Source organism: Herpailurus yagouaroundi, unplaced genomic scaffold (assembly GCF_014898765.1).
Source record: "Herpailurus yagouaroundi ecotype Mexico unplaced genomic scaffold, PumYag 183, whole genome shotgun sequence".
Classification (NCBI taxonomy): domain Eukaryota; kingdom Metazoa; phylum Chordata; class Mammalia; order Carnivora; family Felidae; genus Herpailurus; species Herpailurus yagouaroundi.
This window is the reverse complement of record NW_024412414.1, coordinates 15,529,253-15,555,435: the sequence shown is the minus strand read 5'-3', so window position 1 is coordinate 15,555,435 and position 26,183 is coordinate 15,529,253. Positions and strand designations below refer to the sequence as shown.

Here is a 26,183-nt window from a genome sequence, read left to right as displayed (position 1 = left end):
CCAATGGGTAAGTCTGTCATCACGGTGCTGAGGATTAATGGTGAAAAAATCAACAGTCCCTGCCCTGAAGGAGCTTGCTGTCAGTTAGAGGTTGGAGTCCAGTTTGGAATCAACTTCAATTATCTGGGTGAATAAGGAGGAAGGCCAGACCTAACGCAGTGACAATGCACTGGCTCACCGGGCCCAGTGGCTTAATTACCTGCCTTGGCAGCCTCCGGGGCAACTGAGGGCACGGTCCCCAGGGCCAGTGAGCATCTCAGTAGTAAAGCGGAATAATGGGCTTCTTAAGAACGTTGCACTTGGGAATCCTCAGTTCATCTTTAATCTCTGTCCTCATGTTAGCCTGAACGTCCAAGAAGTTTCTCTCCATTTTTTTGTTCCCACATAATTTATCCAGGCTGTCACTGACAGTGCCTCTGCAAAACTTTCTCTCTTCCTGAAAACTAATTTTACATTTTAGTTGTGAATTCAGTGGTATTTGTGATCCTCGGAGGTCTATTCTTTTTGGAATGCGGCCCTACTGTTCTATGTATAACATTTGACTCTGCATCTTTACATCCTGCTTGGTATTCCACTTCAGGCCTACATAATCCATCCACAGTGTAGGGAAGTAATGGAAAGTGGAGTCTCAAAACCTAAATCCAGCTCAACCTGTATCTTTATTTCGATTTCCTTTTTTAAACTCATAAGAACAATACCCTTATAGTGATGAACACCACCATCGTGTATTTATTAAATATTCATGATCTTAGTGGGCTATAGAGTATTGGGCTTTAGGTTACAAGGCTTTAGTATCTCTGCCATTAGCTGGCTATATGAACTGGGCTTACTAATTCCTTAACGTATTGTGCCCTAGCTTTCTCTCTGTCCTGTGGGAATAAATGCAAAACCTGTATCATTTAAGTGTGAAGTTTAAGTGTGGTAATGCATGGGAAGCACTTAGACCCATGCATGTACAGAATCGGAGCACAGTGATGGTAGGAATACAGCTGCTGATGCCGATGATAAGTTCCTCAGTTGTGAAGTCCATCATTATTCAACCCAGAAATTTCCTTTAAGGTTATCCAGGACTGATTACGTATCTAGGTATGTGGCCGAGGCAATTCAAATTATCTCCAGAGGATCACATCTTCAACTTAAGTCACATAGAATCCCTACAAACTCTTTTTAAGGGACAATGAACAATATACAGTTTAAAATGGACAAGCACATAAAGAAACCAGACACCAAGAGTGAGAACCAGTAGAAACAACAAAAAGCAAAAGCCACACTATCAAGACTTCAGATATCGGACTTGTCAATAAAAGGTCATAAAAAAACTATTTTCGAAATAAGTTTGTTCAAATAAATAAAAGGCAAGCTTCAGAATAGCTACAAGCTATTATCCAATGCCAGAAAAGGCAGAGATGAACTCTGAGTATCCTTGTAGCTGAGTATTTTTCTTTAGCTCTTCTATCCACCTTGGTCTTCTAATCAACTTGGTCTGCCAATTTCCAATTTTCGGTCAAAATCTGGCCTTGAACCCTAGTCCTCACACCTGGGGCACTCACTGGTATTTTCCTTCCTTTGAAGAGGTGGGTGATTCCACTTCCTGCACTTCCTGGGCAGAGCTGGAACTCTTCCCATGAAGGGATAGATGTTCTGGGACCTCAGCTTGTCTTAGGGCAGTAGCATATCTCATTCCCTGTCCTCTGTCCACTTTGATTCCTGTTATAGGAAAGAGGCCTCCACATGGTTAAAACAATAAGGAAATTTATTTTTTCGCATAACAGAAAATCAAAAGGAAGGCTGGGCTTTAGAGTTGGTTAATTAGTGGTTCAGCAACAATCCCAGATTCTTTGTTTCTGCCTTGCTATCCACACCATGGGCTTCATTCTACAGCTGGTTCCACTCAACATCTCAAGATGGCTGTCAGAGGCAATTAGGACTATGTGTGTGTTTGCTGGAGCCCAGTGAGAGAAAAGCAGACTCTGCCTCAAACCACTGGATGAAAGGATTTTCTATGGTCTGATTGGGCCAGCACAGGCCATGTGACCATATAGTCTAAAAACATTCACTGATTGGCTTAAGTCTGAATTCCTGAACCAATCACTGGCAAGGAGGAATTTACTATGTAAATTGTAAATTATTCATGATTTCCCACAGGGCTGAAACTAGCCCTGTGAGGATATAGAAGGGGTTGTTATTTTCTTCATGATGATTTGGAAAAACAAGTGGATGAGAAGCTAAATGTCTTGCAAAGTATAAGGAGACTATAATACAGTGTCATACAATAAGGAACTGTCCTCTTATCTGTGGGACATTTCAAAACATAATAGCCTTATGGAGATATAATTCATATACCATAGAACTCACCTATTTAAAACACTCGATTTTTTTTAGATTATTCAAAGCTGTGCAACTACAATCACAAACAATTTTAGAACATTTTCATCACCCCTCCCCCCCGGCAAATAAATCCCCATAGCAATCACTCAGCCTCCCCCACTGTCCCAACACACACAACACCTTATTTACTTCTGTCTCCAAAGATTTGCCGATTCTGGGCATTTCATAAAAATAGAACAAAACAATACATGGATTTGGTGACTGGCTTCTTTTCACTCCATGTAATGTTTTCAAGGTTCATCCGTGTTGTAGCATGCAGTGGTATTTCACTTCTTTAGCCTAAATAATATTCCATTGCATGGATGTACCACATTTTGTTCATCTATTCATGAGTTGTTGGACATCTGAGTTATTTCCACTTTGGGGCTGCCATCAATGACTGGGCATTCATGCACTGGCATGGGTTTTTGCATAGACACATGTTTGCATTTCTCCTGGATATACACCCAGGAATGGAATTGTTTGGTCATACTGGTAACTCTGTGTTTCAAACATTTTTTTTTGATGTTTATTTTTATTTTTGAGACAGAGAGAGTGCAAGTGGACAAGGGGCTGGGAGACAGGGGGACGGAGGATCCGAAGCGGGCTCTGCTCTGATAGCAGTGAGCCCAATGTGGGGCTTGAACTCATGAACAGTGAGATCATGACCTGAGTTGAAGCTGGACACTCAACCCACTGAACCACCCAGGTGCCCCTAATGTTTAAAATTTTGAAGAACTGCCAGATTGTTTTCCAAAGCATTTTATATTCTTACCTAATCTGCACATGGAAACATCTGTGCTTCTAATTATTTGAGTGCATTCAATGACCGTGATTTACATATAAACATAAAGCATTGTTTTGCAAAGTATTCCTATCCACTGGATTTTCCAAGAATGCTGGCACTGCATGAAGAGAGGAAATACCTTACTATGCCTTATTTGGAACTTTACTAGGAAATGGTCACCACTTCAGAAAATCACATCACTGACACCCATACTGTTGTATTTGAGTAACCAAAAAATCCCACAACTTATGTCCACCCTATGCCAGTGGTCCTCAACCAGATCTGATTGTGCTCACCACCCACTGGCAATGACTGGAGTCATTTTTGTTTGCTTGGAAAATGGAATGGAGGTGTCACTGGCATCATAGGTAAACCCCAGGGCATTCCCCACAACAAGTAATTATCTAGCCCCAAAAGTCAATCGTGCCCTGGTGTATTCTCAAATTCATAGTGTACCTTCACTTAAGCACAATCTTTCAACTTTTTATTATGTACTTTAGTGGAGTCAGTCATGCCTGGGCATTTTCTGATCAAAATGCATATAACTTTAAGTATGTGAAACTTCTACCTATCTTTTACATGGCAGTTAGGGAATCATACTGATTTTATAAGATATGTATCTCTGGATTTCATTTCATGGTAAATACAGGGGATCCTACAAATTACAGAAACCCACTAGGGAGTCAGTGCTTTGGATCTTTCAGGTTCAACAATGGGAGCTGGGCTGATCTTCTTCCAAGGCCACCAGGCCCTGCAAGGCAAGGGTTGATGCAGAGAGGAACAGGGACTCTCTGAAGAAGGTCAGAAAAGGAGAATACTGGGCAAAGAGTCAACTGTGTCTACTACAGTTAACTGAAGTTTACCAAGATCCTGGTTTTCAATCCCTACCTTGAGTGCCTAAATTACCCTTGGCACTTTAAAATCCCCTTCCTTCCTTCCTTCCTTCCTTCCTTCCTTCCTTCCTTCCTTCCATCCTTCCTTGCATCTGTTCTTTTTCTTTCTTTCTTTCTTTTTCTTTCTTTCTTTTCCCCTCTTTCCTTCTCTTTCTTTTCTTTCTTAAACTCCTTTTAGTAGATTCTGTTATTTGCAACCAAAAAGAACCAGAAGTAAAATAAAGGCAGGTAGGAAATAACTACAAGTGGGGAACAAATAGTACAGCTTCCTCATAAGCTTAAAGAGGGACTGTTATTGATACGATTTAAACCTGTTTTTCCTATTGGGTCTTACCAGCAGCAGATGTTGCTGTAGAATGTATCCATCTAAGAATACAACAATAGATGGAGGGTCTTAACTTTCCGACTGTGAATGGTGCAGAACTTGCATGTGGACAGCAGAGACCCCAGAACAAAAGAGCTGTCATGGGAAGAGTAAGAGCTGAAAATATTTCCTGCCCCTGGGAAGTCGGTGCTATGGAACTTTCTTCTACTCAGCAATCAAGAAACACATTTCTTCACTGGTCCGTGAAAAACAAGGTAGTTCTATAGTTGACTAGTTAACCTTTTCTTTGCAGTGTAAAACTTCACTGTGCATAAGGACCTTAACATGTGTATGCATGTCCACATGGCGCCTGTGTTGGTTAAAGTTCAGAGTCCTCCACTCGGCCCCGAGGGGTAACTATCATAGTAGGGCTGGCGTGTACATGGGAACCTATACTTGAAACAAGACGCTTCCCTTTTCCTTTCTCTGCTCCCTTTGATTCAAGCTTTGAGAATCGTCCTGTAGACATAACGATATTGGTCTTTTTTTTTTTTTTTTTTCTTTTTTCCTGACTGTGGCAAGAGCTGGGAAAGAAAAAGCTGCCAGGGTTTTTCCTGCTGCAGGGAGCTTACTCAGATCTGTCTGTCAGCTCGACTTTCTGGCTGCTTCCAGACGGCCTAAGAAGTTGGCTCTTCTGGAGCTGGCTGACATTCCCTCTGCAGTGGAATTTCCTTTGCTGCAGAACCTGTGGCCTGCATCCTGCTGTGCACAGATTTTCTTGCCGCTCAGTGAGATCTCCTTAAACCAGCCTCAGCCGAGCAATGGTTGGAAATGGGGTGCACAGGCCTGGCGGGCACACAAAGTGCAGCTTGGGCATCAGACACGGTTAGGCAATGCAGAGGAAAATGTCTGCTGTCGCCTCTCAAGGGTGTTGGGCCACTGACCATGTCAACTGCCTTATGAAATGTGCTCTTACGCCCCCATAAAGGAGTACGCTTGATAAAGGCCAGGGTTAGAGAATTTGATGGATGTATTTATATGTGTATCTAACCCCTGATGGGCTGAGGTTTCTGCGATTCCAATGGACTTTGATGTGGAGGAGAAAATACATTTCAGCAAGAAATCTCTGTCGGAGAGAAGGCTTGGGTGCCCTCCCCCACCCTCCAAAGGCTTCTGAACCAGACAGAAAGCAGGTTCCGAGGATATGAAAAGTTGAAGTGCTGAAGAAAACAGTAATTTCAGCTGGGGTTGCTGGTGGGTGTGGAGAGATGACTCAGATTCATGAAAGAGAATCAAAGAAATGCTGGAAAGGAAAAATGTACTTGGTAGCATATGGCTGTTTTGCCTTTTTCTTGCTGCCAACAGGGGCAAAGTCTTTAAGAAAAGGGAACAGAGGCCATACAGGAGTGTTTGGGTAAACTGGAGAGGTAAGTGCTCCTGCCAAGGGCAGAAGTGTCCTTCGGAAGAAGTGTAAACCATCCTGGTAAGAGAAATTTGGTACCATAATGGTGCCCGCTCTTCATGGATAGCAAATATCAGACCTTCAGGTCACTTTCTGCCTAATGCTTGCCTGTGACAGACAATGCCAGTGGATCACAGCATACTTTTTCACTCCAGGCAACCATTAGCAACTGATCAAGGTTAGCATTCAAGATGAGATAGAAGAAGATACTCAAGTATTTGAACAGGGAAGATTTGAGAGAATATCTTAGACTAGATAACGTGCAGGAGCAAGACGAATGTCACAGAATGATTCCAAAGCCTCAGGAATTTGGGGGGCATACTCTGTATTTCTTTATTTTCTTAATGTTTGTTTCTTTTCGAGAGAGAGACAGCATGAGCAGGGGAGGAGCAGAGAGTGAGGGGGCCAGAGGATCCAAAGGGGGCTGCGTGCTGACAGCAGAGAGCCCGATGTGGGACTTGATCTCATGAACTGTGAGATCATGCCCTCACCCAAAGTCGGACACTTAACCAACTGAGCCACCCAGGCGCCCCCTGATTTCTTTCTAAAGACTGAAGAACCTTGGACACTTTGTAACAATGATAATTAAAGCAACTATCATTTACCAGACATTTCAACATGCAATGAGCTATTTTTCGTGTCATTTAATCCTCACTCTAGAGCCATGATGGGCTGAAATTCCCATTTTGTAGATGAGAGAATTGAGGCTTAGCAAAGTTAAGACACTTGCCTGAGGTCACACAGAAGTGTAACTGCAGAGTATCAATTTTAAGCTGCCACTCAAAATCTAGAGGCCGTGGGCCCAAGGAGATCTCTCTCAGTCTGAGTGAGCCTGGGGAAATGCAAAGGCATGGCCCAAGAGAGAATTCTCGCCAGCTCCTGCAGATTTGTTTATCTCCTAAATTACCTGCGTAGAGATTTCTGCCTTCTCTCTGGCTATAGAGGGTGGGCTTTGTAGTAAGGAGAAGCATGTAGAAATTGTAAGCTGACACCTCACCCTGGTCATTTCCATGACTTATGAGCATACATCAGACACACAGTTGCTAAACACTCTTGCATGATACTCATTTTCCTCGGATCCCAGCTGCCTGGGAGTTCGCAAAGAAAGCCGGGGCCAGCTCTAGGGTCAGCCGAACGAACAGATGGGGATGAGCAGAGGTGACACACGATCGCTCCTTGGCATCTGCTGGGCCTGTCTCGGCTGCTTTGGCTGGCCGATGCCTTGACCCAGCTAATCCTGTTGGTCATCCTGTGCCGGCTGTGTTGTGTCACTCATCCCAGCCCCTGGGGTAACTTCTGCTCACAGAGGGTTTCTTTCCTTCAGAAAGTCATGCTGGTAGTGTTCTGACTGCTTGCTTCAATTTGGGCCTTGGCCTGGCCTTCAGCCAACAAACTTTATGCATGAACTAAAGGAGTATCTAAGATGCCAGACTCTAGGTAGTTTATTGATAACATTAGTCTATTTCCAGGCCCTTCCTTTTCTGGAATTGGCCATCTCCCGCCAACAATGCTTATATACTTACTACGGTTAGCTAGATTTTTAAGAATGTCATGCTGGAAAAAAAAAAAAAAAAAAAAAGGAGAACGCAGGTTTAATTTGGGGAAGTTCTTTGGGTTCATGGCCACTGAGGTCATTCATCATGAATCTACCTCCCTAGTTACTGAGCACCTATTATATGCCAATCAACCTTATTAGGAGCACTACCACATCAGCTGTGAAAAAAAGAAACCCAACTTCATTAGTCTCACTGCAGAACTTCTTGTCTACTGAAAAAGTTTGAAAAATATGCTAGTTAGAAACAAATTAGTATAATTATAATGGAGCCAATCTATAAAGGAAAAAAATGTTTCAGGAACTGATATGTGAAGACCTGGAAGCAGGAAAGAGCTTGGTTTTTGCTTTAGGAACTGGAAGGTGGCCACTGGGGCTGAAATGTAGAAGGGCAATGGTGACGGGCAGGAGTTTGGGACAGGTTGGATCACGCAGCATCATGCTAGGGAGCTTAGATTTTGAGTTTCACTGGAACACACTGAAGGGTTTTCATCAGAGAAATGGCATAATCTGGGCAATGTTTTCAGCAGCTTGTTTTCCTGCATTGTGGAGAATATTTTGGACAGAGTTAGAGAGGAAGAAATAAGACAAATGAAGAGGCTATCACAGTACCTCGGGAACACTAAGATGGCTGTAATGGGAATGGAGAAAGGTCAGAGCGCTGTCAAAATTATTCTTTCTGGTCATTTGGGAACAAAATGACAATAGGTTAATGACCTGTGTGACTCATTTTCTCCATTGTGAGTTTAAAATTTATTTAAAAAATCTATTTAGACATTGTGCTATTAATACTGTATTATCTGAGAGTCATCTAATAACTAAACCCAGGTTTTCTCTGAGAATATCCACTGCAATGCTGTTTTTATAATAGCACAAATTATACCCTCAATGTCCCAAATATCCTACTTAGGAACTTGTCTGATATAGACAGATATTCATAATGAAGGAACTGAGTAAATAAGACATATTTAAGATCAAAATGGACAATGTGATGCCATATTTTGGATGACATCCGCAAAGAAAAATAAACCTCTCAGATGACATCCAGTCAGATGTTGACAATGGTGAACACTGGGTGGGAGAAATCAGGACAATCTCTTTTCTCTCTCATTTCTATTTATTCTATTTAAAAATTTTTTTTCAACGTTTTTATTTATTTTTTTGGGACAGAGAGAGACAGAGCATGAACGGGGGAGGGGCAGAGAGAGAGGGAGACACAGAATCGGAAACAGGCTCCAGGCTCTGAGCCATCAGCCCAGAGCCTGACGCGGGGCTCGAACTCCTGGACCGCAAGATCGTGACCTGGCTGAAGTCGGACCTTAACCGACTGCACCACCCAGGCGCCACTGTTTATTCTATTTTATACCAGAGTATCATTTTGTATAACTTTGTGAAGCAACGGATTGGTAGTAATTGTGTTTTTCTCTGATTGCTAAACATGCTTTAGTCATTGAGCTTTGGCACATGACTAATATGTTCTTCTCCCTTTGATCTGGCTCATAATCTTCATTTGCTTCCTTCTGGAATATCCTCCCTACTCTCTTCCTTGTATCTAAATTTGGTCTTCCATAAACAGGGTGTGACCATATAATTTCTCATGCAAACTGGGATGCTTTCATATATGAAAGGAGCCGATAGTATGTCACAACCCAGCCAAATCAGTACATCTGGTCAACCCCTTATAATCCCTTGCTCATTTGGCATCTCCACCCTATGTGATACTCTCTCTGCCATTTTTATCCTTCATCTTTTGGCAATTGGTAGAAATTTAATTTTTGTTTTATATTTTTTCCATATAGTTATTTATGTCTTTGACTGTTATTGACCACTTCACCTGCCTGTGTCTTCCTTCTTGACTAGACACCAAGCTCAGTGATAAAAGGCACAATATTGTCCACCACGCCTCCCTGACTTCAATACCTAATAAATGCTCAATAAATATTTTCTCTATTTAGTGGTGAAATTATTATACCTTTCCAGGCATATGAAAAAAACATTTACTCAGATCAGAAAGAGAGTTAAAGCAAGTCTTTGGGGAAGGTGCAGCTAGCAGAAACATAGCCAAATCAAGGCAGGTTTCCAGTCTTCCAAGAGTCAGGGAGCCCTATGGAAGTACTCTAACCCAAACTGTGGAAATTGGGAACAAATGTGTTTGGAAACTTCACATGTTTGGGGGCGGGGTCCCTTTACAGGCTTGTAGGCCACATGGCAGTTTCAAGTTTTGGTACATAAGGCTTGGGAGTGAAAGTCAGATGTGATTAAAAATACACATCTTACAGATGTCTGGATGCTGTTCAAATCCCCAAAAGTGTGATAGAAAACCCAGTTGCTTTCCAGATTTTTAGGGCAGGAAAAAAAGGCCATCGTGGCCCCTTTGTCTCTTTATTGAATGGGTATGTTCAAGTGACGTTTTAAATTTGTAGTGTTATCTCAGCTGCTTGTTTACCTTTTTAGCAGTCCTGCTCCCTGCCCTGAAACTGAAAGCAGGGTAATTGGGGGAACATGTGACACGTTCCAGGAGATGAAAAGTTCTCATTATTTTTAGCATATGCTAAGCAAGCCTAGGTAAGCGCAATGCACATATAATTTATGGAAATGAAAAAATATAAAATCCTGGATACTGCCTCCCTGATACCAAAATAGAACACAGTTATTTTCTTTCAGCATTTTCCTATGTTCTCGTTTTTAAAAAGAGAATTTAAATTTTATTTATTTGACTTATTTTTTTATAAACACTCTCTAACCACATCCAGCCGTCTGGCTTTGTTTATAATAACCTGTTTACTCATCATCAACTTCAACATACAATCTGAACATCTGTCTCCTTCTACCCCAACATATTTGCTTTCAATCTTCATCTTAGCTTGAACTTGAAGGTCAACGTCTCTTTCTTTGGGGCTCAAAGGAGTTGCAGAGACCCCAGAGACGCTTCCTTGCAGTGGGCCTAAGAGGTATGTTTAATTTTAAATTTCACATCCCACCCCCTCCCCCCGAAAATAAAAAGGGGGAAAAATTGGTCTCTGTTACACAGGGAGAAAACAAAGTGGGAAAGAAAGGCACTTTGTTTTGCCAGACAAAGACAGGCTATCAATTTTCATAAATCTGCATTCCCAAGACAACTGCTCACGTCTGGTAAGAGGTCCATTTCTTTGAACTTACATACCAGAAAGTAGTTTTTTTTTCCCCCTTGCCTCAAAAGAATACAGTTAATAATAGTATACGTATAACATAAGTAATTGAACGTAGATAATTTTATTAATTCCAACAATTCTATTTTATAAGGATGGGGTTCCTTGGGGTGGGAAAATGGTCCAGAGCCAAGTAGGCAAGTCCTAAACAAGAGCTTCCATAAATACACCTTCTGGTTTTCTACAAAACATTTTTGGCAATCGTAATACGTGTGTGTGTGTGTGTGTGTGTGTGTGTACATTTATATATCAGTTGGTAATTGCAAGATGGACATTTAATTATCTGATTGAAACAAGGAGAGTCTGGCACATCTCAAATAGGATCGGCAATCTGTAAAACAACTGTTTTGCATCAGAGACTCAAATAGTAGTAATATTTGCTGGTTTTGTCAATGTAGATGCTGTAAAGTCCTATAACTTTTCTGCTTATTCTTTTCCTTCTTCACCTCCAGTTTTAACTGCTGGACAGCTAACATTTCTTGCACAAATAAAACCCTAGCCATACATACATATCAACATCAAGCATGCACATGTATAGTATCTGTCAGCCTTAATCCATTTCCAAGTGAAGTTTTATGGCTGGGTCTTTGACACAGACAGGGCTCATGTTACAAAGACTGCCTAATATACATATAGTTCATTAAATAATGAGATCTCATAAATCACTAAGCATAAATAGCATAGATCAGTTGATGCAACACATTGAAAGAGGCCAACACTTGGATTTTAAAAATTGACAAGTGCTTCTGTATATGCATAGTATATTCATAGTCTGAGGGTTGGTTTTTAGAGTTGTCCAGACCACGAATTCTGGCTGATGACCTGAGTCACTTTGTGTGCCCGATAGACATTTAGCTTCCCCGGCCTCTCTCTTAGAGATATTAATTCAGCAGGATGGGGTAGATCCTGGGGCTGTGTAGTTTTCATGGAGGCTTCAGGTAATCCTCATGCTGGGGCGAAAGGGGGAATACTACTAGACCCGTGCCGCTCAGAATGTGGTCCCTGGATCAGCAGCATTGGTATTTCCCGGAAGCAGGTTAGAGACACAGAATCTCTGGCCCCACCCTAGGCATACCAATTCGGAGTTTGTACTTCAGCAGCATCCCCATGTGATCTGTGTGTGCACTAATGTGCGGGAAGCAGTATAAGCAGCTCAAGACCAGTATAGTGACTACCACTGTCTTTGTTATAAATCCACAGCCCCAAACTCCACTTTATTTTATTATACTTTTTGGCAGTTAAATATATCCTATAATTTCATATTTTGAATCTCAGTTCAGGGAGTATATTTTCATGATGCTGAACTTACTGGTTGAGTCGATTAGTCTGGTCAAGTGAGTGGTTAATCTTGTGAAGAGAAAAAAAAAATCCCCAAACCATCAGCCCAGACAATTATTCATTATAATGTCAACAAAAATACCTCCTGAGTGATTGAATCATTCCTGTTGCAAAGCCTTGTCCTGATGGGACACTATGTTGGCTTAACATGACTTAGCAACAGGTTCCACCTTGTATGTCTTCATTGGAGTCATGGTGTGTGGGTTAAAATCCTGAATTTTGGAAAGGAAAAGAGTAGGTTTGAGTCCAGGTTTGTCCACTTATTAGCTGCATATTCTTGGGCATTTTTTTCCCCCCTGTTTGCTCATGTGTTATAAATAATAAGAGGTTGTGCTTCATAGTGCTGCCACATCCTTTCCAAGCTATGAAGTTTAGTTTTTATCATTGGAAGGGCTTTCATAGTTGCTTTTTGTTTTATTTTAAATTCAGATAGAATTCACCTACTGTAGAATTCACCCTTTAAAGTGTGTAGGGAATAGTTTGGGTTTGGGAATGGCTTTGGTAGATTTTGGGGTGGTGTTTTAAGATTTGGGGATGGTGTTTTAAGACCCAGGAAGCTTTATCATCAACAGCCTTATATGTAAATATAAGCAAATTAAGGAGAACTGACTTGATGTCCTTTAATTTATGAGTCTTGATGGCCCTGTTGAAAAAACCCAGGGCATTATCCAGGCATATGTGGTTTGCTTACAATGAATCCTCTGCTTGAACTCTAAAGCTAGTTCTCATATACCTGTGATTTCATTTAATATTTATTACTAAGCTTGCAAGAGCTGTAGGACTTTTGAATAGCATTGGTTTCCTGTGAAAATCAGTTACCGAATGACTGTGCCAAAGGGGGATTAGAATAGGTGGCAAATTATTGTGTAGGTGGCCTTGCTTCCAGCCCAACATTTGAGTTCAGTAATTTCAGATTAAAATGAATTTTCAGGGCAAGGGATAAAGAAGCCACCAGAACCAAAACACATAGCCTGGAGTTTGTTGTGGGGAGAAGGAGCAAAGATGGCTTCTTTGGCGATAGCTTATGTATGCGAAAGAGCTGCACCCCAACTTACTTCTTCACCCAGCCCTCCCAGAGGATCCTTCCCACTGCTTGGTCTCCTCAATATTTGGTAAGATCCCAGGGCTATTAACTCTGCTAATTATATTCAAGCCAATTCACAAAAAGATATTTGGGGTTTCAAAATCATTTTTCATCCAATAATTTCTTGCAAGAGAAATAAAAAATACAATTGATAAGAGTAACATTTTAAAAACTTAATTAGTAAACTTGTTTTGCTTGTGTGTGTGTGTGTGTGTGTGTGTGTGTGTGTGTGTGTGTGTGTGAATGACTACCTTCAATGTTGGTAAGGTGCTTTCGATCATTTATTCTTAATCACTGCTCATGGCTGGAGAAAATGATATGATATATTTTAAGCTTTGTCAAAAGTTTGTTATTTTCTTGAACATTGTATTTGGACTGGCATTCCTCAGATTGACTATAAAGAAATTACTAACAAAAATTACCTGTACTTAATAGATTTTCTTGTTCCCAAAGAGTTATAGGTTAGTAATTTTGAAACTACTTTCTGTGTAAACTAGAATTAAGCAGATAATAGATTTCAGATAGCAGTAGCAATGTTTCAGATTATTGGAGGAAGGAGTTACAAATACAACAAAGGGTAAGAATTAGAATACATCCTATTCTGTTAAATTAAAACTGGAGGTCTTAACAATTGGAGGTCATAAACCACTCATGATTTTTGATGTGAAAGGTATGGATACAGTTATGGATACAAGTGAAGATGGGTGTGTGTATGTGTATTCACATGCACACATAAGTGAATGTGTACAAAACTTTGGGTTTTCCAGCTCTGTGGGTTGAAAGGAACTAGAGGCAATAACACCTTCGTAAACACATGCATGCCTATGTCAGTCTCAAAATACCATTTTTCCCCAGAAGGAACTAAGACCCCTTAGAGAAATAGCTGACCCTAGGGGAGAGGCAACAAACAAATAAGAACAAACAAAAACAACACAGATCTGGAACTTCATGTTATGTCTGAAAGTAGGAAGTGCTCAAAGAATTATGGGGACATGCCAAAAGCACACAGGTGCCAGCCAGCTGGAAGGAACCCCCACTAGCTAAATACCTAACACTTTGAGTATCAAAATAGAGATAACAACAGATGATGACCAATTAAATAAAATAGGAAACCACGAGTCCATATGGATATAAATAATTAGTTAGGGAAAAGGGAAGTTTCTCCTTATAGGAGACTGTACCTGATAAACGCAGAAGGAACGATGGAATTAGAAATCCACAGGAATCACAGTATCACAGTAACAATGAATTCAAGCTAACGTAGTCAACAGATACTAAAATAGTGAAAGTATGATGAATAATAGGGTCTTTCCACAGTTTTACAAAATATGAATTAATTACAAAGGGGAAAAAGGTATCTTTACAGTGTCAGATACCACCTTAACCAGGTGATCAGAGTTAGCATCCTGAGTAGTGAGACAAGCCAACAGCAGGGGCCTTATGATACGATACAATGAGAAGAAAACAGTATCACATCTACAGTGTTCCTGCTGCAAATGAGTAACCTGAAACCACTCATGAGAAAATATCCAAGAAATCCAGAGTGAAGAACATGTTACAAAATAATGGGCCTTTATTCTTTAATGATGTTAATATCATGAACGACAAAGAATAGTTGAGGAATTGTTTTAGATTACAGAAAACCAGAGGCTTATGACAATTGAACACAATGTATGATCCAGGATTTTATTTGCTATAAAGATCACTATCAGGACAAATGGAGAAATCTATATAAATTCTACAGATTAGACTATATATCATCAATACAAATTTTATATCTGATTTTCATGTGTGCTTTCCTTAATTTTAGGAAAGATACACTGAAGGATTTAGGGGTGTAGGTGTATTCTGTCTTCAAGGTGCTCTCAAATGGGAGAGGGAAAGAGGTTGGGAGGGAAGGAGGGAAGGCAGAGGGGAAATGGAGAGAAAGGATTAGAGACAAGAAGGAGAGGGGGAGAGACAGAGGAGGCTGGGAGAGAGAATCAGAAAGCAAATGTGGAGAAATGTTCAAATGTGGAAAATGTAGGTAAAGGCGTATAAGGGATTTTTAAAAATATTTTCCTTCCATCTCATCTGTAAGTTGAAAACTAGGTTGAAATAACAAGTTAAAAAAGATGTATTTTTGGTTGGATAATTTCACTTCTAAGAACATAGGGATATAAAAGTACAGATAATATTTATGTACAATGTGTTTATCCTAGCATTATTTACAATAATACAAAATTAGAAATAATGTACATGTAGAATAATAAGAGAATGTATAAATGATTAGACATAAGCATTTAAACATATTATGTAGTTAGTGGAATCAAGTTTTTCAAAGAGATATAATTAAGTGGAAAATGCTATAATAATAATTATAAACTCAATTATGCAAAAAATATATACACTAAAGAAGGGGTATATTAATATGTTGATGGAACCTTTCTTTAAAGAGAATAACTAAAGATTACTTGAAATATGTGTTGATTTTCATATTTATTCCTAATTAACATATTTCTAACAAGAAAGAAAAGCATTTTTTCTTATTTTCATAGCTCCTAATTTGAGATTCTGTTTGATTTGAGAAAGGGTGAGGTTTTCAGGAAAAGGATATGATAGTGAAAAAAAGAAAAAGAAAAACTATTTCAACTACAAGATTACCTCAAATGTAGGCACTTTAGAGACCTCAATGTATAAACAATTAGTGTGCTAATTACAAATTGCAACTTGTCAACACTTGGGTGATTTAATTTTTTAATGCACGTATTTCAAAGTAAGGTGATTACATTTACACTTCCTAAAATACACATTTCCTTGTTTCAGACAGACCTTCCCTCTACTGAACACATGCAAATCATATATCCTTCTAAGATGTGATTTCCAAGGATGGGAGATGGCTTCTGGTAAAATGGCAGATGCTTTCGGTAGAGGATGGAAGAAATCATCACAGGGATGGTAGCTATGATTCCCCCTCATTTAAAGAGCTTGTAAAACGTTGATAAGAAGGGAAGTTGATTGAAGATCACATAGGAATATTTAAAAGATTTGCTAGTCATAGGTAATTTGAAACCGTAGCAATGGTCGTGGTGAACAACATTGAGGCCATCTTTATCAGGCTGCAACCTTTCTTTGGTAGTAGACACACATACTATTTATTGAGAATTTCTTCTTCAGAGGTGGTGGGTTCAGGTATTTTTTGAAATAACAAAGATTGTGTAGAATGTTCCACATTACTGAAAGAAGATATCAGAAGAGAATTCACAGGAGGAACATTGCTTAAGCAAAATTAAAAAGGCCTTGAAGTTGGGTTTTCTCAAAACCAAGGTGGTAACTGAAAGCCAATAATAACAAAAATAAGGAACATGTACTGAGCACCTACTGTTTGCTTACTCTTGTGCCTTCCTCACTTCCTGTATTGCTAGTATCTAAACTGGACAGCCTTGAAAAGCTCAAAATAAAAATTGTCCTGCAATGACTTGGTATCATCTTTTGTGCTTAGGATCCAAATAACTCATGAAAGATAGCTTGCTTGATTTTGTTTATGGGAGATAGGACTTGAGTTCAAGCAAGAAATCCTGGAAGCTGGGCTTCAGGTGAGATGGAGGATTTGGCAAAGGAAGGCATGAGGCGATGTTTCCATTAGGGATGATTGGAAAAGAAAGAGGCTGGAAAGGAAATAAATATCCATGTGCTGTTGGGTTGCCAAGAAGAACATGACTCACCAATGAGAGATTTGTTATCTGAGACTCTGAGTCCCTTCTTGAAAAGTGATACTTCTCCCAAGGTGGATTGGACTCAGGAAGAATGAGATGTGGGAATCTGGATGGGTTCCATTTCGAGGGGGATTGATACCAGACTGCACTCTGCTGCCAGTACCTTAGAGGCAAGGTATTGCATTTCCCCTGGACTTTGTTACAGATGTGCAAGCCTGATGGACAAGGGGAAGCACAGGAGACCCACCATTTGGAATGAGCAAATCTTCCAGGGAGCCTTTTCTCATGCCTGCAACTCGTCTTTTTTTTCTTCTCTTCCTCCTCCACATTTTTTCCCACATGTTGAAATCCTGCTTTAGTTTAAAGGTTAACCCACAAATACAGTCTCCACTGAAGAATCTTCCTGATCCACTGAAGAAATGAATTCCTCCCTTCCTGGTGCTTTCATATCACTGTTTATTCTTTTTGTCAAATCATGTCTTAGGCTGGCATGGCTTGCCTTCTACTCTGGCAATTGGTATAGATGTTGGTCCTCCTTGATATTGTGAAAGTTCTTTGAGGGCAGGAACTAAGACTTATCTTGCTGCCTCTAGACCATCACTCAAGGCCTTGCCCAAATGAAAGATCAGTAAGTATTTATTTCTGAAGTGTAATTAAGTGGTCCATCTGTGTGATATGCATTTACTTAGTGAAGTCTGTGAGAGGGATAAGAGGCATACCATGGGAATAGGGGGACAAGAAGCAGTAGGTAACAGATCCAGAAACACCAGAAAGAAAAGTTAGCCAGCTATGTCATTTACCCTCTTTTCTGTGAAATGAATTTACGAGTTGATCTTAAGTCAGTAATGGCACTTAAGGCACTGAGAATTAAGGTTAGGGCAGCACTGTGCTGCTGGAAGAATGCTGGACTGAGACTCACTGTCTGTTCCTCTGACTTTAAGAGGGCATTTGACTTCTATGCACCTTATCCTCCTCACCTGAGAAATAGAGATGAACTACAGTCCCTCCCTTTCCACTGGTTTGTTGTCAAAATTCATGAGGCCACTACAAAAGTGATGTGTAAGCTCGGAGTACTCCTTACCATTGTTGGATCAGCATCATTGGCATCACCTGGGAGCTGGTTAGCAATGCAGGACCTCAGGCCCCACTGTAGACCTCCTAAATCAGAAGCTACATTTTAACAAAGTCTTCAGGCAGTTTGCATGCCCATGAACTGTTTCAGAAGTACTGCTCTCAAGGGTTGTAGAATATAACATGTGGTTGTTAATAAGGTCTGGTCTGTATGTGTTGGGGAAAATGAACGTGAACTCAATCCTGATGACTGAGCATTGGGAGGGAAGCCAGCTGGCGAGTGGAAGGGTGCTAGCACCCATGGATCATACTGGTGAGGTAGGAAGTGAAGGACCTCTTCTGTTGCTTATAAAATGGTGGGCATGCCGATCCCTCAGACATGTGCTCCCTTGATGCCACCTACGCTCAGTACTTCTCCCTGTCCTTTCCTCTCATCAAAACTCATCTGTCCTATGTTCTTCTTTCTCAACAATCCTGGCCACATGAGGGTTAGGTAGTACAAAGTAAGGGTTTAGTGTTAGGTGGTACCTCAGAAAGAGGCGTCATGCGAGAGAACTTCCCAAGATGCCATTTTCATTCCAGGGAGTTAGGAAGGTCATGGAGAATTTGGAGTGTGAAGGAAGACCCAAGGAGCTTATTAAACAACACCATGTTGATAATCATGGTTGTTAATGACCAGGACTCTGTGTATCTCGAAGTGGTAGGGCTAGCATAGGACTACTGGATTTGCATACAGGAGGGCAATGAGATACTTAAGGAGAGGTTAGAGGAAGGTTGGAAATGACAATGAAAGCTACTATGCATTAAGCATCTACTCTGTGCTGGGCATTATGCTGGATATTTTGCCTTTACAAATATTATCCCACAACTAACTAAAATTTAAATAAAAAACCAAAAAGATAAAATATTATCCCCTTTCATCCAAAATGTAACTCTATAATCCCTATTTTACAAGCAAAGCAGTTGGGGTTATTAAACACGTACAAGGTCACACAGCTCATAGACAATGGAGCTGAGATTGGACCTCAAATTGGATGAATGGCAGAGCTTTCTACTGAAAAGAATGGAAGAAACAGAACTCCCTAAAGAAGTATCTAAGGATATCTAATTTTTGATACCATCAAGATATATATAATAAAATTTAGAAGGACTGGTTAGGACAAAACAATTCCCCTCTTCATACTTTATTTCTGTATGAGACAGTATTCCATAGTGCCAGTCAAGACTTTGGATAGTAACTAGAATACTCTTTAAACTTTGTCCTTGATGTTGTACTTGAAAAATAAAACCAAAAATGGTGACCACTTTCACTATAACTTTGTTTTGTCTTTTGCTGACTTACCAAGAGGTCTAGTACGAAGACATGGGGAGGGTTAATTGAGTCTGACCTAAAAGAGAATTCCTACACATGTATATGAAGAAGTAAGAAGTTTTGTACTCGTAAAAATCTATCTTGAAGAACAAACCGTACATTCTTTCTGTGTATTTTTAAACAATGGATTGTGAAGCACCCATCGTTTTAAAGATAGTTTTGAACTTTACACAGTTAAGAAGGGATAGAGCATTACTGTACACTTTCTAACACTTTTTTTGGGAAAAATGACAATTTTGGGCTCTTGTCTAAGTGTATATACATTCTACAAGATATATGATATGACAATTTTAATTTCAGAAGACTAGGACTTTGGAATGATATAACATTAATAGATTCTATAATAATAGTCCTTGAGTTTACTCTATTTGCTTTCTAATAGTTACAGTGTTAGGGGCTGAGACACACATGATGGTGTTTTTCCTAACCATTTGGGAACACAGATGTTTAACTGCTATCTAATAGGGGTCATTTCAAAAAATAGCTGGGCCAAAGCAACAGAAAACCTTTTTGCAAATATAATATGAGTGCATCTGTTCTAAGGAGGTCATATAATTCTCTCTAGCTTTATGCCAAAATGAAGGCAGGGAAGATTTACATTTATAGGGGAAGCAGGAATGTTTCAAAGGCTTACGAGTGTGGATGTGATGTCAGCCATTGCTTCAAGGACAGCCTCCACCACTGTCTGTGGGAAGTTGCACAGGTTATTTAACCCCTAGTTGACAGTTATCCAATCAAAGAGTGACAGGAACGGTATCTCTACAATGTAGACAGGATTACTGGGAGATCTAGATGGAATGATGCATACTAAGCTTGAGCACAGGGACCTGCCATACTGCAGTTAAGAGAAAGCTACTGTTGCTGAAACTAACAAACATTACATCGGATCATTTACAAGGTAAGGAATTCTGACTTCAGTCATATATGGCAGCTTTGGATGGAAATTGGGATGAATTAGAATTGTTGGAATATGCTTTCGAGCTTGGCCATCCCCAGCCCCTTCCTAGTCTCTGCTTAATTACCAAGAAGCGTGGTTTCATTCTGGCTCCTGTGAAGTCCTTAAGGCTCAAAAGGCAACAGTCAGGACTTCTTAAAATGGAGTTCTGGTAGATTTACTTATTTGTATTTGTGCCAAGCTCTTTAAGATGTCCTATAATTCTACCAAGAACTGGGTTTTTAAAGTTCTCCCAGCTTGGAGAATTTGAAAACCAATATGTAGAGGATGATGGGAAATTTGATAACTAGACCAATATGCAGTGGATAACGTTCCCCAAAGATCAGCAAAATCCTGGATCAGACTGTGGTCTATACTTCTGTTTTTCGTTGAAATGTTTCTGCTTTAAAGGCCAACCACGATCTTCACTGAGATGTGATAGAGTACTATGTGGGGAAATGATAAATCACACATGAACTTTTTCATCTTTAGATAATTATGGTTTAAATTTTATTGTTTAGGCATAACAACATGGATGAAATTGTGTCTTCTCTGCAGCTGGTTTGAGAATTTTTTAACTGAGGAAATGTGGCCTTTGCTGAGAAGTTACATTCAGCCAGCTGTGGGGTAAGCGCAAGTGTGGGGCCGGGACAAGTTTTCATGCAGAAGAAGGAAATGACTTTACATTTATAAGAATCAGAAGCTGGAGTCAAGGCAAGGGGCCAAGAGAGAATGAGAAGCTACATAGGGAAAAAAGAGGAGAGACAAAGGGAAACCCATCAGTTACCTAGAAAAGAGCTCTTAGTACAAGAGAGTATCTTGTAGGGACCTTTACAGAGGTAATCACTGTAGGCTCTAAGGTGAAAGCATCCTCTCTCTCACTTGAAAACTTCCACAGAATTTACGTTGCTTACCAGTGCTCACGGCCTAAGCAGATTCTTTTTAGAGAACACAAAAAGGTCCTGAGCCTGCCTCCAACTAGGCATGAGGGAAAAATGGAGCCTGTGTGGGAGGAAACCAACATATGGTACACACAAGTGGCACATGCTAATTGTGGAGAAATGAGAAAATATGGGTGAGTAAAAGGAAAGCAAGGAATCGTCCAGATTTAAACCATCCTGAGACAGCTATTCTTAATGTGTTGATGGCTTCTGGTCCTTGTTCTAGATTATTGTGCACATTTGTGTTGTTCTATTATACTTTTCTTCAAATAAAGTGCGATCCAAGCAGTATATATTGCTGTACATACAGTATAGAACCTTTTCGATTTGTCTAACAATATGCTGAGGACATCCCTCTAACTGCAGGGTGGCATTGGCAGAAGCTAGGTAGAATAATCACATGAGAAACAGTGATTTCCAGGCTTTTGCTATCATAATTATTGGCCTGATAATAACCTGACAGCTAAATCTTGAACACTTACCTGGTTATTTCCTTCAGATGAATTTTCCCTTCTCCCCTTTCGTCCTTTCCCCCTTTCTTTCATCTATCAACAAATAGCTGCTGTCTTAGTCAGCTCGGGCTGCTGTGACAAAATACCACAGACTGGGGGACTTAAACCCCAGAGATTTATTCCACAGTGTGGGAGACAGGGAAGTCCAAAATCAAGTTGGTGGCAGATTCAGTTCCTGGTGAGAGTTCTCTTCCAGACTGGCAGACAGATAACCTCTTTCTGGGTCCTCACATGACAGAGAAGGCAGGAGTAATGAAAAGAGCTCTCGTCTCTTCTTCCTCTTTGTAAAAGGACAGTACTTCTATCATGGTGGCTCTACCCTCATGACCTCATCAGGCCTTATTAATTTCTAAAGGACTCACCTCCAAATACTATCACAGTGAGGGGTAGGGTTTCAACATACGAATTCTGGAGTGGACACAAAGCATTTGGTCCCTAACAATTGCTGAATGTCTCCTCGGTATTGGGTCCTGGTGGAGGTTCTGGGGATACAGATCTTTTGACCTTCATGTGGGAGATGTTGACGCTCATCAAATAGCCAGGCAGAAAGAATAACTTGTGAAAGTCATGGAAGATTTCACTGAAGAAGTAAACTTGAGCTGGGCTGTGAAGGATGAACAGGAAATAATTAGGGGAAGACAGAAAGGAAGAGGAGCTCAAGAAGAAGGAATAGCAGGTGCAGAGACTTGAAGGCAGGAAGGAATATGCCAGAACAAAGGAGTAAATGAGGATCAGTATTAAGAAAGTAGACGTAGTCAGGAGGTTTCCAGGAACTGTTGCTTCAAAAGGATATAGTATTTCCAGGACTTATTTTAAGTAAAACTGCTCTTAAGAAATGTGACATCACAGGTAATTGTATTATGTTTTAAATACTCTATTGAGTTAAATTATTCCCATGGGAAAATTTAAATAAAAAACTATTGGATTTATGGATATTGTATGGAGGAGGCTGAGTAAACCTCAGTGAATCTGCAAGAACATATAAGAAATGGTACTTGAAGAGTATTTGTGACTCCTTTAACAGCCCGTACCTAAAAGCTCTTCCGGGTTGGGCTAGGAAGAGATACACGTATCCCTAGTGAACAAATCAGCAGTGGAACCAAATGAGCTTAGTCACATTTGGTAGGTTCTACCAGAGGATCATTTCATCAGTCACTAATCCTGGGCGCAGTCTTTCCTCAGCCAGAAAGACTAGGGCATCTACAGAGCAAAACAATGTGTACCAAGAGCAAGAATGTTATCGCACAGTTGACAGAATTCCATGATATTCTTGGACAAGGTCCAGAATTAAGACATAACTTCATGAACGTTTCTGTGGTTTTTTGACATGCTGACAATACTGGTGAGGCTTCGAAGTATTATTTATTACTCAAATGGAATATTTGGCAATCACTTTGCTTTGGCTTAGAGCTGCTGCTAGCCCACACAGAGCCTTTGTGTGAAAAGGAAAATGGCACCCGTGGCAGATGCTTGACTTGGTGATCTTACATGGTGTCTGTGTGAATTGGGGAAAGACAAGCCTCTTCCTGCTCTCATCAGGGTAGCATCACACCAGGGTGTGCTGCTTGGTGAGGGGACCATAGGGGACACTTCAGCTACACTTGCCCCCTTTTCCAGGCACCTATGTGTCAGGTACGATCCACAAGGACAACCCAGTGATTTTGCTTTGCCTTGCTCTCATTTTGATGTAAATCATGGCTATGAGGTTGCTTGCCTCATCTTTGTTTTGGTGATTTTTCACAGAAAAAGTGAGAAAAAAATTTTTTAAAAAGCAAGGTTTAAAAACCACCTTTTCTCTTTTATTTGACTTCCCAACACTTGATCCGATATGTAACCTTATCGTCATACTGATGACAAGGGATCATATTGCATGAATAATTCCTGATTTCCACAGGGAAAGTCAGCAAATCTGACCAATTTTTACTTATGATTGAGGAGATAGTTAATTTGAAAGTCTGCTTTTTTCTTACAGTGCTGAGTTCCACTATGCTCAAAGCACAACTTCTGTTTGCAGATGCTTTTCTGGCTTTATCTTTCTATTTATTAGTGGTCTAGAAGGACCCCACTTTATGACTCTTTGTTTACACTTCTAGAGAGGTCAAGTGGGGAGCCGTCTAAAGGGAACACACGTCGTTTTTGAAATTGTTTTTTAAAGGATTTTAATTGTCACGGAACTGACAGAGAAAAACCCTGGTTTCCTAGGCAAGCTCTCCTCTCAAACCACGATGCCCAGGGAAAATCATTAATGGCAACAGCAGAATATAGGGCGCTTCGTTGAATCAATGTTCTTTTGTTCTGAATTGTCCTTCTCAAGCATACAGCCACGATGCCAAATATTGGCCCTATTTAGGCCAATCATTAAGTAGAGCCTGGCACCAAATTTACAACAACTATTCGAGAAAACAAGGCTAGCTGGTTCTGTTCAATCGCAATGCATGCATGTGAGCTCAAAAACTTCTAGGGAACCCCTGGTGGCTCAGTCCCTTAAGCATCCGACTTTGTCTCAGGTCATGATCTCATGACTCAGCTCAAGGGTTCAAGCCATGTGTCGGGCTCTGTGCTGATAGCTTAGAGCCTGGAGCCTGCTTCAGATTCTGTCTCTGTCTCTCCCTGCCCCTCCCCTGCTCATATTCACTCTCTCTCTCTCTCTCTCTCTCTCAAGTATAAATAAACATGAAACAAACAAACAAAAAAAACCTTCTAGATGTACACAGTCTCATGGAAACTTGGTCTGCCCAGGGGTTTCTTTCATGCTCCTCCATGCTACTTGAATTATTCTGTAGCAATTTGAATTTATATTCCTCCTTTCATCACAACAGTGCCTTTTCCACTTAAAGGAGACATGATCTTTTTTCTCTCACATCCGTTTTCAAGATAAACAAGAAGAGATTTCTCTCTTGCAACGTGCCAAGCTTGGTTGGCACTAAAAGTAAAGGGAGCAAGGAAGAAAAACAAATACAACGGAAATTATTTAAAGGAGGAGAGGCGACAGGGAGGAGGCAAACAGCAAGCAAACACTGGGCAGGCTCAGGGGTTTCACACAGGATAAGGGTTCATCAATAATTTCACCCCAGAAACACCAGCACTCCTATCTCATTCTGGAAATTGTGACCATGAGGCCACACTGGTAGGATATTCTAGGGCTGAGAGCTGCCTTATGCACATTTATTTATCTTCTAGTTAAGTGGCAAGTAAAGCAGGATGGGTTTAGGAAATTTGGGGTTTTGTCTCAGCTCTGCCATTACCTTGTGTTTTAGTCAGCTATTGCCTTAATTATGCTGCAAAACAAACCATCCAAAATCTCAGTGGCACGCAACAATAAGCATTCATTTCTTTCTCACTAGACTGTGGGCTGGCGGGCACAGCTCTGCTTCTGGCTGTGAGTCTGTGGGTCAGTTGGGGTGGCCCTGCTCCAGGCTGCCAATCAAAGCGAGACTTACTCCGGGGTCTCTCATGCTGGGGCCAAGCAGAAAGGGCAGCAGTTACTTGGGGGCATAGTCATCTCATGGAGGAGGTCTGAAACTCCTGAAGGGCCGATGGGAACACACTGTCTGATGGTCTGTGCTTAGAATTGCCACACTCTGGCTTTCACTCTCATGGACCTTTCTTCAACTGGCCAAATTAAGTTATCGAAGCAGGGGTAGGGGTGATGGGAGAACACTTCTCCCCCTTGGAGGGGGGTGAGGAGTGAATATTGGCTCAACAACAGAATATGCCATAACTTGATACTTGATTTCAGGTAACAACTGCATTTCTCTTTCTCAAATTTGTGAAATAAGGCTTTGGACCACAAAGGCAGAGAGAAATATATTCTGCCTAAGACCCCTAAGACCAAGTGAGGAAACAATGGTTATTAACTATCTTTAAAAAATTAAAAAAAAATTTTTTTAATTTTTGAGAGAGAGAAAGAGACAGTGTGAGCAGGGGAGGGGCAGAGAGAGAAACACACAGAATCTGAAGCAGGCTCGAGGCTCTGAGCTGTCAGCAAAGAGCCCAACACAGGGCTCGAACTCACGAACCGTGAGATCATGACCTGAGCCGGAGTTGGATGCTTAACCAACTAACTGAGCCACCCAGATGTCCCTAACTACCTTTTTAAAAAGTCAAAATTACATATACTTAATGGTCTCCTAAACAAATCATAATTTAGGGTGAGCATATTATCACATGTCAGAAGGTCAATGAAAAAGCTGTCATTAGTTTTTAACTTCTTGAATTTTTCTATCGCAGTCCGTTGGAGAAGCAACCTCATGGCGACCAGGTTGTAAAACTAGCCAGGTTACATATGGCAATCTCCCACATCCACCCTAAGGTTTCTGTTATTGGGCTCAGTCAGCAAATATGGCCTGTAGGCCAAATCTGTTTTCATACAGCCTTTTGTGTGCTAAGGATGGTTTTTAAATTTTTACGTGCTTTTTTTTTTTTTAAATTTTTTTTTTTTTAATTTTTTTTTTTAACGTTTATTTTTGAGACAGAGAGAGACAGAGCATGAACGGGGGAGGGTCAGAGAGAGGGAGACACAGAATCTGAAACAGGCTCCAGGCTCTGAGCTGTCAGCACAGAGCCCGACGCGGGGCTCGAACTCACGGACCGCGAGATCGTGACCTGAGCCGAAGTCGGCCGCCTAACCGACTGAGCCACCCAGGCGCCCCTTAAATTTTTTTTTCAACGTTTATTTATTTT

General features: G+C 40.6%; 2 long non-coding RNA genes across 2 annotated transcripts in view; one reads left to right on the top strand and one right to left on the bottom strand.

Annotated features, from left to right (window-relative positions):
• The window catches only part of LOC121041351 (uncharacterized), a 284,372-nt gene that overhangs the window by 19,037 nt on the left and 239,152 nt on the right, over window positions 1-26,183 (bottom strand). The window lies entirely within an intron of this gene.
• The window catches only part of LOC121041350 (uncharacterized), a 79,506-nt gene that overhangs the window by 27,053 nt on the left and 26,270 nt on the right, over window positions 1-26,183 (top strand). The gene's annotated exons all lie outside the window — the stretch shown is intronic.